This window comes from Hippopotamus amphibius, chromosome 1 (assembly GCF_030028045.1).
Source record: "Hippopotamus amphibius kiboko isolate mHipAmp2 chromosome 1, mHipAmp2.hap2, whole genome shotgun sequence".
NCBI lineage: Eukaryota > Metazoa > Chordata > Mammalia > Artiodactyla > Hippopotamidae > Hippopotamus > Hippopotamus amphibius.
In genome coordinates this window covers 33,147,608-33,156,578 of record NC_080186.1, presented here as the reverse complement: position 1 = coordinate 33,156,578, position 8,971 = coordinate 33,147,608, and positions in this window count along the sequence as shown.

The window sequence follows — 8,971 nt, the reverse complement described above, 5'->3', positions numbered from 1 at the left end:
CATATACAATAACTGTTCATTGAAGTATAGCATACATTAAAAGGGGTGCACAAATTGTAAGTGTAAAACTCAGTAGATATTTACAAGTTTGTTATCCATAGGTTAGGAAAAAGAACACCATCAGCACCCCAGAAGGCACCTCATGCCCTGTCATTACTCACTCCTTCCTCTCTAAGGTAACCACTATTCTAATCACAAATTTGTTATGCTGTTTTGAAACTTATATACTAGAATCACATAGCATGACTTCTTTCAACATTTTTTGCAAAACGTTGAATGTACCAGCAGTCCATTCGTCTTCTTTTTGTTTTATTTATTTATTTATTTATTTATTTATTTATTTATTTATTTATTCATGGATTTATTTCGCTGCGCCAGGTCTTAGTTACAGCATGCAGGATCTTATGCCCTTGTAGGACTATTCCACAATTTCTGTATCCATCCTATTCTTGAAGAATGGGCATCTGGATTGTTTACTGTTTGTGTTATTATATTTAATGTTACCATGAACATGCTTGAGCGTGTCTTTTGATGCACAAGTGTAAGCATTTCTGTTTGGTATACACAGTAGGTGTGGAATCGCTGGATTGTAAGGCAAGTGTATGCTCAGCTTTAGTAGATATTGCCAAGTAGTTTTCCAAAGTGGTTGTACCCATTTCCATTCCCACAAGCAGAGCCACCATATCCTTGTCGATACCCGGTACTGTCATGGGTCTTTTTAATTTTAGCCATTTTTATGTGTGTCATGGTGCCCCACCAAGGTTTTAATTTTCATTCTCTTGATGACTACTATGATTGAGTACCTTTCCATACCTTTAATGGTTATTTGGATATTTTCTTTTGTGAAGTGTCTGTTCAAGTCTTTTGAGGAGAAATGAGAAGGTGTTAAATGGGAGAGTAGGAGAATGAATGGATTAGGACATTCACCTTTACCTGCAATACCAAGAGTCCACTTGAGCTTAGTGGCCATGAATTTAAAATGAGACTGGCCAGCATGTCTTACGTTTTTCTCCAGACTCATCAGTTGCACAGGGAAAACAGGGAGCACTGGAGAACTGGAGTCAGTCAGGGTTGAGAGCTGAGAGAGTTATGATGATGAAGCATAGGCTCTAATCTGAGTAGGGTGGAAAGCAAGGACAGTGAAAATGTAGACAGGCAATAGACTGTAGGTCCTGGTGGGCTGAAGAACTGTTAGAGTGGAAGAACATGAAGAACAAGTGGGAGAAGTTACAAATGATGATCAGAAAGGTTAAGGGCTGCAGTTGGGGTGTGGAGATGTTAGAGTTGTTGGTCATGACCAGGTGTATGGCATGACCACGGCCATGAGCGGATGAGGTAGGTGGAGAACCAAATCATAGTAGAAATCAAGGAACCAAGGGACCAATGTGCTGGGAAAATGATTTATTTGAATGTTGAAGTCACCAAGGATTAGAGTCGGGGAGAAGTTATTAGAATTTACCAGTAGAAAGCATTAGCAGAGGAATAAACATGTAGTACAAAGGGCCTGATTAGAGTTGAGAAATAGAACTGTTTGTATACATATATTTACTTTTTAAGTCAGATGATATTTCAGATTAGTGCAGAAAAGATGGGTTATGCCATAAACAGTATTGGGTCAACTGTCTATCCACTGGGGAAAAAAATAAAATTTTACCCCTGCCTACAAGAGTAACTTTTAAATGGATTAAAAGACCTAAACATTAAAAACTATATAACTATTAGATGAAAATAAAGGAGAGTATTCTTATAATATTGGGATGGAAAGGACTTTTCCTAAGTAAGATAGGAGATCCCAAACAATGGTAATAATTAATATTTATTGCATGGTGTCCTGTGATGATTACCATTCTAAGAACCTTTAATATGTATTAATTCATTTAGTCCTCACAACAGCCCTATGCAGTAGGTACTCTTAGCCTCATTTTATGCATGAAAACTAACGTACAGAAAGGTTAGGTACCTTGCCTGAGTCATATCCAAAACAGAATATAGGTAATTGACACAGAAAACTTATATATGACAAAAAAGTAAATCAAGTTTAAAGAAAAAGGACAACTGGGAGAAAATATATTACTAATTATATAACTTTCTTTTTTAAACAGCTTTATTGAGGTATGATTGACATACAATAAACTGCACATATTTAAAGTGTGCAATTTGATGAGTTTTGACACAAGTGTACACCTGTGAAAGCATCACCACAATCAAGAATGAACATATCCATCACCCTCAAAAGTTATTTATAACTTTCAAAACTGATTATTTCCATATCATACATACACAAGGAGTTCCTACAAATCAATAAGACAAAAACATACACCCCCATAAAAATGGACAAAGGATGAAACCAGGAATTCACAGTATAAGACAGGCAAATAGCTAAGGATTACATGAAAACATGCACAACCTCAGTAACGATGCAGGAAATGTAAATGTACATGGTAAGATAGCATGCTAACCTGTGCTGACAACAATAATCAATAATCAATAATAAGAATAGAAAAGAGTTATATTTGAGCCAAACTGAGGACTGTGGCCTGGAAGCCAGCTTCCCAAATTATTCTGTGAAACTGCTGCTGAGAAGCATGATTTTCAGCAGTTTCATATCTTGTCAGAACAAAGAATATTAAACAAGTCAGGGATACATTCCTTCAAGGTTTCAAAAAAAACAGACCAGCACATACACACTGAGTCAGTATGGCCTTGGCACCTGGGAAGGGAGGCTTATCATCAAAGGAGTATCAGCACTGGCGTCCCAGGAAGGGAGGCATTTAATCTTTACTTTTAACATGAACATTCTTTACTTCTAGTCACTGTGCCCTTTTCTTTAATAGTTAAAGCAGATGTATACTGCATGTCTGATAGGCCACAAGCAGGCTGTTTGAATTAGCATAAAATTCAAGTTAAGTTAGATATAAGTCAGAATGACTTCCCTGTACCTCAGTATGTGAAAATTTCTTTTATTATCTGACTGGTGAAAATTGGCAAGGTTGATGCTACCCAGAGTTGTTGAGGGTGTGGACATCATAGATTGTGGTGACAACATGTGTTTGCACGCATCTTTTTGGCACAGGGTAGATATTCTCTACATCTAAAATGCACACAACTTCTTTCCTAACAGCTCAGATTTCTAGGAATCCATCCTTCAGCAATACTCACACATGTGTGCCGCTGTATAATGCAACATTTAAAATAAAAAAAACATTGAAACATGGGGAGGGAAAATCCTTAGATGACCATTCATGATTAAGTAATGTTTAAAATGGTATAACCATACTGTGGAATATTACATAGCTACTAAAAAGAATAAGCGAGATTTCTATGTATCAGCAGGGGAGAAAAAGCAGAACCTTATTTTTATTTTTAAAAACTCTGTGATTATGCAAGACTTCCATCTTTTATTCTATGTACTTTTGAATTATATCAATGCTTAACAAGTAGGTTTAAAAATACATGAAAATGAAAAAAGGAGTGCGTGCTTTTGAAAAAACAAATTTGTGCAACACAGAACTATTGAAGATGTGGACATCCCACATTTATTAATTCTTGAAACAAACTAAGTGCTAATTATGCACCAAAGGTACAAAACATTGTCCCTGCCTTCACAGAACGTACCTTCTATTAAAGAAGGAAGAGCGGGGACTTCCCTGGTGGCACAGTGGTTAAGAATCCGCCTGTCAATGCAGAGGACATGGGTTTGATCCCTGGTCTGGGAAGATCCCACATGCCAAGAAGCAACTAAGCTCGTGCACCACAACTACTGAGCCTGCGCTCTAGAGCCCACGAGCCAAAACTACTGAAGCCCGCATGCCCTAGAGCCCGTACACAGCAATTACTGAGCCCATGTGCCGCAACTGCTGAGCCCATGTGCTGCAATTACTGAAGCCCATGCACCTAGAGCCCGTACTCCGCAACAAGAAAAGCCACCACCCGAGAAAGCCCATGCACTTCGAAGAGTAGCCCCCACTCGCCACAATTAGAAAAAGCCCACACGCAGCAACGAAGACCCAACACAGCTCCCCAAATTAATTAATTAATTTTTTTAAAAAAAAAGAAGAGCGAGTACATCATCTGCAGGTAAAATAGGAGAGGGAGAAAAGACCTCTTTGGGAAAGTGAGATTTAGCTGGAAGCCTGAAGGATAAACAAGTTATCCAGGCAATGAGTAGGGAAAAGAGTGTTCACGAAAAGGCACAGAGGTGGAGGATATGACTGAGATGGAGTGCACAGGTGACTGGAAATTAGAAACAGGCTCGGGGACAGGCTTGGGGGCTGATTGGAAGTGAGGGGACATGCAGGAGAAAGAGGAGTCTCTGCATTTTCAAACTGCTAGCCTCAGGACTGCATGATTTATGTTCAGGAAAATTCACACCTTTTAGGTTGGCAGTTTGATGAATTTTGACAAACATGTACAGTTGTGTAACGACCACCACAATCAAGTCTTAGAACAGTTCTGTCACCCAACAAAGTTCCCTGGTGCCCTTTTGTACTCAACCCCTTTCCCCCACAGACAGCCCCTGGCAGCCACTGATCTGCTTTCTGTCACAATAGTTTTGCCTTTTCCAGGTGATCACAGTGGAATCGTACAGTCTGTAGCCTCTCTGGCTGGCTTCTGTTACTCAGCACAATGCTTTTGAGATTCATCCACCAAATTCTGTGTATCAATAGTTCACTCTGTCTTATCACATCCATTGTACAGATATACCACAATTAGTTTATTTAATCACTCATTGTTGGACACCTGGGCTTGGAGTTTTTTTTACCCCTGGATTGAGGCCATTATGAAGAAAGCTTCTGGGAAAATTCACATACAGGTCTTTGTGTGGCTATACCTTTTCATTTCTCTAGGGTAAATACCTGAAAGTGAAATTGCTGGATTCATAGCAACATCTTAACTTCGTAAGAAACTACCAAACTGTTTTCCAAAGTGTCTGTACCACTTTGCTTCCCCCCCAGCAATGAATGTGAATTCTAGTTGGTCTCATTCTTGTGAACACTTGATATTATCCATTTTTTTTTAATTATTACTATTACTTAAGCCGTTCTAATAGGTCCATGGTACTATCTCATTGTGATTTTATTGTGCATTTCCCTAATGATTGATGCAGTTCAGCATATTTGCACAGGCTGATTTACCATCCATTTCTCTTCTTTGGCAAATGAGCCTCAGAGCTTTTAATTTACATTTAATTGTTTGCAAAAGCCCAAAATATTAAATAACAAATAAATATGAAATACTAAAGTTGGGGGCCAGGAGTCTTAGCTGCTCCGTTTCCTTCACTGCTGCCTTCCTCGTCCCCCCTCCCAAACCCTGATCTTTGAGAGGACTCCATCTGGACATTTGCAGTGGTTCATCTGGAGCAGGATCTTTCTAGCTCGTCTTCAAAGGTGGCTCCCAGCGAGCCACGCCCCCCAGTATCTAGGCCCTTGTGTATGCCCCTCCCACACCCAACCGGGGCAGGTCCTGTAACCAATAAAATGAAATAAACGTGATGCCTCCTGACTTCCGTAGTTAGGTCAGAAGAAGCCATAAAGCTCCCACCTTGGTCTTTTAGAACGCTCAGTCTGGGAGGAGCCAGCTGCCATGTAAAAAGATCTAACTCTGCCAAGAGCATTCTGCTATGAGAAAGCCCAAGGTAGCCATGTAGGGAGGCTGCAGGGAGAGAGAAGTACTTGTCCATCTCCCAGCTGTTCCAGCTGTTCCAACCCAGGCACCAGACATGTTGAGTGAAGGAAGCCACCTTGGATGTCCCATCTGGTCAGACTTTGCGATGACTCCGGCCCCCGCTGCCCTGTGACTACAGTCCTCCCAGAGTCCACGAGTCAGAGCTACCTAACGTAGCTGTGAGAAAGAATCATAAACTGCTGTTCTAAGTCACTAAGTACTGGAGTGGTTTGTTACACAGCAACAGCTAACTAAAACATGGATGACGCCCAGCTGGGGGTCTGGCTGACTTGGAAAGATGGCGAGGTCATCCCTGAGCCAGGGAACAAGAGAAGGGGGCTGCTGGTTGTTGTCACGTTCCTTCTTTTTCCTTCTACATTCAAACTCTCTGGATGTCGTCTTATAGCCCTTCACTGTCAGTGCCAGAATCGTGGGTGGCTACAAGAAAACGGAGACTGAGCAAGAAACAGGAACTGGGAAAGTCACAGCAGATGCCAGGCCCAGGAATGAGCCCAAATCCAACAAAATACTAAGAACAGTAATTCCTTACATGTTCAAGTCCTTTACAGTTTTTAAAGCACCCTAAAATGTGTTATATATTTGACCCTCATGCCAGCTAGGTGAGGGGGACATTATTCTTCCCATTTAACTGGAAGAAGAAACAGAGGCTCGGGAAGGTTAAGTATGGTAGAGCACACAGCCCTGGTGCATCTCATGTGGGAGCCCTTGTCGGGATGAGAAAAAGAACTAGGACTAAATCGGAACCTATTTGGGTTGGGGACTGGGGACAATAAATTATTTAAGAAGCTGGTAAAGGCAAAGTCAAGGCTTAGTTATTTACTGAGCACCTACTGGCACTAGGCTAAGTTCTTGACACACCTCATCTTGTCCACTCTTTCTAATTACCCTGTAAGGTAGATACAATTTCCCTCTTCATTTTGCACCAGGTCTCTGGCACCACAGTTCAGAGCTGTAACCCCCAACACTCACCACTCCAACCTGTCTTTTCTCTATCGTGTTATTACCAATTCTCTGGACACTGGTTCCATGGTTGTAATCTTGTGCCTGGGTGATGAGTGCAGGGTCCTGGCTGGCCTCCTTGCCCCTCCTGTATACACTGGTGTCCTCCTTGCCCTTGAGCCCATGGCGGTCATTCAGTTTCTGTGCTCAGAAACCAACATGGGCTTCCAGTAGGCCAGGCTCCTCATCAATCCCCCACCCACCCATCCTGCCCAAAGTTTAGGACAATACGTAGTTGTAAGGATTCATTTGTCCATATATTCAACAAATATTTAATATTCAAATATTCAATTGCCTGCTGTGTGCCAAGCACTGTGTTAGGGAGAAGAGCATGGTGTATAATAAGATAGACACCTTCCTGGACCACAAGGAGCCTGCAGTCTAGCACTATACGTGGACAAGTTCCCTAAGAGCGCCAAAGAGATTTGTAGAGAGCTGTGGGAATACACAGAAGAGGGAATGACCTAAGCTAAGAGTAAGGTGAAGGAGGTAGGGGGATGAAAGGGGAAAAGTTGAGGGAGGACAGCATGTGCAAATACCCTGAGGCAGAAAGGAGCACTGTAAATACAAAAAGAGGACAGGAATTCCAGATAAGGCTTAAAAAGCAGAGACTAGATCATGTAGGGCTTTGGTTTTGAAGGGGGCATGGGACACACGGGAAACCTGGTGAGGAGTGTTTGATTAGTAGCTTGACCTGTCTGCTGATTCCACTTGGACACAAGGCATCATCTGAAATAACCAGTTCCTAGATTTGGCCTCTCATGTGGAACTCTTGCCTTGACCACTTACTTGCAGCCCTGTCTGGTACCCGTTATCCTCTGAAACTGGTGGAGGCCTGGTGGATCTGAGATAATTGACGGTCTACCCAACACCCACTCACTTGTTCTTAACAGAAGTCTGCTTGTGTTCAAGGAATCCTCCTTCCTATATGGGACCTGTGCTTCAGAGCATCTGACTCCAGCCCCAGGGGAGAATCCTGGCTGCCATGTGTCATTATTAGCAATCCCACTGCCCTGCTAGCAATCGGCTTAGGCACAGATATGCAAGGAAGAGCCTGATGGGGAAGGCTTCTCACTCAGAGACACCCAGGAGGAGAATGTCTCTTCTCCCATTGGACATTGTAGTGTCTGGATGAAGTGCCTGGATCTGGGGCAGCCCTTTTGTGACTATGAGGGGAGTCATCCTGAGGACGAAATCAACACACTCATGGTAGCAGCAAAAGATAGAAAGAACCTGGGTTCTTGCTGACATCACTGAGCCACTGTATAGGAGCTCATCCTCCCTATCTGGAAAGAGTTCTTGTTATGTGAGATAATGTATTTCCTTATCATTGCTGAGTTTGAGGTCTTCTGTTACTACTATCCAAAAGAATGCTGTACCTTGGGTCCCAGGCACCCCTGCCTGTGTCTCTGAGGCTGACCATATGCACCTGTGCAGCTCTCCTCTTAGCTATTAGGACACCCATTTTGTTGGCAATCTGGTTATGGCTCTGTAGCCCTCTTTCCCTCTAGCCCCCAGGAAGCCAGTTTTAGACCGTATGCCATGTCCTTAGACCTTGCATCCCTCAAACTTGTAGCCTTTTGCATTGCATCCCCGCCCATATAACTGAGGATAAACAGGCTCTACCCACGTCCTGGGTGTTCCCTAGATGAGCTGCCCTTTTTTCTGGTCCCCTGGGCTATTTCAGCAAAAGATCAGGCAGAAGCTGTTACACATGTTGAGACTGGCAAGGCTGTAATAAGGAAACTGTGTCCAGGTCAGAGCTTGGGATGATGAGGAAGCAATGAGGAAGGGGAATGAAAGATGGTGACTTAGGACCAAGAGTACAGGTGGCAGGTCATGGAGGAAGCAAGAGCTCAGAGGCTTGTGTGGATAAAACAAAACAAAACGAAATGAAACAAAACAAAACACAAAACACAGTACGAGGTATGGAGGCAGGTCTGCCAGCTTGAAAGAGTTGGGCAGGGCTGGGCACACCCTTTAGATACCTAGCATGCCCCTCCCCATCCCATCAGTCCTCATCCAGTGTCTCGCATAGATTTCAAAGTTCCCCTGCAGTAAACTAATTGGACCTTCCCTAGTTACAGTGGTTCAGACTTCAACTCCAAGTCAACTAACATCCCTACTCCTGCACTGGGTGCTGGAAATACCAGGATGAATAAGCAACAGCTCCTGCCTTCCAGGAGCTTGTTGTCATCAGAATGGTCCTAGTCTTGCAGAATCTGTCCCTATCCCCGGTCCTCAAAGCCAGAAGAGCATCCTCTTCTGTGTGCATCCTCTTTTCCTG